The following is a 3,698-nucleotide window of genomic DNA, read 5'->3' as shown; positions in this document are numbered from 1 at the left end:
CACCTGTGAAGTGGAAACCATTTCAGGTGACTACCTCATGAAGCTCATTGAGAGAACACCAAGAATTGCAGCACTATCAAAAAAGCAAAGGGGGGCTACTTTGAAGAACTAGAATATAGACATGTTTTCAGTTATTTCACAGTTTTTTGTTAAGTACATAATGCCACATGTGTTCATTCATAGTTGTGAGGCCTTCAGTGATAATCTACAATGTAATAGTCATGAAATAAAGGAAACATATTGAAATGAGAAGGTGTGTTCAAACTTTTGGCGTGTACTGTATATGTGTGTGTATGCAAATAATCTCAGCATAGATTGCAGCATTGTATCATGCCCTCAAAGGATCAATGGATTGTCTAAAAACAAAGTGTGAGGAGATGTTCTTCTGTCTGCACTCACCTTTCCAGTGAGGATAACACATGGGAGCCACAAGACAACCTGGACCTGGACCTTATCACCGAGTACTGCAGAAAGACAAGGAGATGGAGGAGAAGAAGAAGGAGGGCAAGAGGAAAGGTGTCGGGAAGGAGGAGGTGAGTTAAGGAAAGAGGGTACTCCAGACTGAAGAGTCCCAGAAATCTAATCTTAATATTAATGAATCCCCACAGAGGGTTTCACAAATGTCTTTTAGGATTTATATATAAATGACTCTCGTCATTACAATATGCACGTGCATATTACATACATACATAATACATACATACATACATACATACATGCAAAATAGTAAGACTAGGCAATTCCAATTGCTTTGGCGCGAAAGAGGTTGGATGACAATTGGCTTGAGTCCAGTAGAGCAGACGGCTCTGCAGAGTCGCGTAATTACGACTTCATGACTTTTCGTGAACAGCTGAAGGAGCGGCGTTGTACATAGCAGAAACCCTGTTGTGCGTCTGCCCTATACCGTGGCAGGCCGCCATCAACATATCAACACTAAAAGACGGCTGCTGTGGATCAGTGGTAGAGCGGTTGCCTGCCAATTGGAAGGTTGGTGGTTCAATCCCAGCAGTCCAATGTCGAAGTCAAAAACACTGAACCCTGAGTACGGAGTGTATTTGTACAGCAGCCTTGGCCCCAGTGTACTTATGTGTGTGAATGGTTCCTGTATTATGTAGAAGAACTTTGAGTAGTCGTTGACACTAGAAAAGTGCTATAGAGAACAGTCCATTTACCGTTTTAGTCCAAAGAGAACTTGGGTATCATGGCCAAGTTTTAGTCAAACCTTTTTTCTTTTTAAATATTATTAAATATTATTTACACAGACACATGTTAGATAAACGCCAGGGCTTTGGGCTCACAGCACCTTGTTGTGCGGCTCAGGCAGAGGGACCGCAGAATTAGCTAACTTTAACTTTTCCCAGACAACGGAGTTGGATTTGCCTTTTTTGCGGACTAAACGCTGCTCTGGCTGCCCTCCTTCTAACCTTTCTTCGTGCTGAGTTTTAAATTCCACTGGATGCACACACCTCGCCCCCCTGACTGCTGAGAGGTTTATGGCTTCGGGAAGGGCAGATGTGCGCATGCGTGTGTCATTCAGAATACAAGACAAAATAAGAGTGTTCTTCAATACAGAATTTTTTTCTTCGATTATACTATTTTTGTGATCGTTGGAGTCAAAATCTAAATTCAATCAAAATTCAATTAATTGCACAGCCCTCACTAACGGTAACATATTCTTTGTGAATCTTTACAGTAGGGCTGCACGATTATGGCCAAAATGATAATCGCGATTATTTTGATCAAAATTTGATCGCGATTATTCTCACGATTTTTGTTGATTTTAACCAAAACAAATTTTATTGTCACATAGGCTATTTATAACTGCGAGAGGGAGTGTGAGGGACGCTACTCACAGAGAGACGGCTGACTCATTATGAACAGGCCAGCACGGGTCGAACGGCGGATACACACGTCGTGTGTATTAACGTCTGTATCTTCACTGCGCTGCATTTTTATGAACTATGATATTCTGGCCATGGGTCACATCTCTGGTCCTGGTCCAGGCTTCGGTACAGCAGCTCCGTCTCCCACGCTGTGACTCTACCAACTGAAGTTAGTTGCTTTCAAAAACTTCTTCTGTGTTCTTCGCCGTAGCGGCCGCGATAACAGTTACCCGCGGAAACACTGGTACAAATACAGGTTTGACCCCTCATACTTAACAATATACAGCTGTGTTAATGAAAAATTAAAACTGTAGACATAACGCTATATCAGAAGTGTGGACCGGCGGCCGCTGTGTGGCGGGGCGCGGAGAGTAAGAGGAGAGAGAGTAGGACGAGAGAGCGTAGAAAGATCCAACACAGGCACGGCTTTACAGACGAAATGGGTCATGTAACGCAAAATTAAACCATATCCATATAAACAGCATTGCAGCGGATGCGAGGACATTAGCACCGGTGCGTCCTAGAAGAGCTAACAGACGCTACTAGCTAACAGCTAACAGACGCTAACTAGCACTGGTCACTGCTGTTGTCTGAAAAACAAATGGGACAAAGTGTTGCGTTTACTGGTAAACTGGTAAACCTTGAGACTGACTTTTACCGACTGCTATCTGTTGAGTTTTCCTCACGCTACTCTGTCCTCTGTGACTGTCTACATCTAGAAACTTAGCTGCACGGGGTGCAGTGAACTACTCTGACTGGCTCATGAGCAGACGGCTTTATGGAGCGGGAGATTGGCTTTGCAAAAAACCCGGAGCGTTCTATGAAATGACGCTTTATAAAAAATAATCGCTTGATCACGCAAATTTGATCGTGGGAAGTCCAAATCGTGATCGCGATTAAAATTCGATTAATTGTGCAGCCCTACTTTACAGTTATTCCCTTAAAGAAGCGACCAGGCCTGCCTTGTTGCACCATTAAAACGTCTTTCTGAACTTTCCATTTTCACACAGGAACATCTGGAGATGTTCTGCTAAATGAAGTGTGGTTGGTCCAGGCTACTGTGCATGTAGCTTGTAGCTCCAGTTAATGACTTTTGGGCCTTACATTTTAGTAGTTCTTCCAGTCTGAATGCAGGAGATACTTGACACTCTGGAGTCCTATGGATTGGTCCCTCATCAGCCCTTTCATTTTCTCCATTCAAACAGAAGATTTTAATATAGTAAAACATGGTCAACTAGAATTCACTCACACCTCCCATTAGTTCTTCTAACCCTTGTATCATTGTCACACACACCTCCTGGGGTCTACTAAAGGCACCTTCAGCAGACGGCAAGCTGGCGACCACAGCAGGAAAGAAGGGCGAGGAGGTGGAGGAAGAGGAAGAAGAGGATTATGTGGTGGAGAAGGTTTGGACGCAGAGTGGTGAAGGGAAAGAGTAGAGTTTCTGCTGAAATGGAAGGGGTTCTCAGAGTAAGTATGAGTCTAGAATATTAATGCTTGGTGTTCTGGTCCTGAGATATATAACATATTGCAAATAAGTGTCAGCTTGGTATCATGCCCTCAAAGTTGAAGGTTGGTATTTTGACACTAAAGTGCAGACCCACAAACAACCTTAAATAACCTAAGATGGCAATAGAAAAAGGAATAATAGTAATGATAATTAGCGTGAGAAGGAGTCTAAACACAAAGTGTGAGGAGATGTTCTTCTGTCTGCACTCACTTTCCAGTGAGGAGAACACATGGGAGCCGCAAGAAAACCTGGACCTGACCTTATCACCGAGTACCTGCAGAAACACGAGAGACGGAGGAGAAGAA

The sequence above is a fragment of the Etheostoma spectabile genome, unplaced genomic scaffold (assembly GCF_008692095.1).
Source record: "Etheostoma spectabile isolate EspeVRDwgs_2016 unplaced genomic scaffold, UIUC_Espe_1.0 scaffold00019133, whole genome shotgun sequence".
Taxonomy (NCBI): Eukaryota; Metazoa; Chordata; class Actinopteri; order Perciformes; family Percidae; genus Etheostoma; species Etheostoma spectabile.
This window is presented reverse-complemented; position numbering follows the sequence as displayed.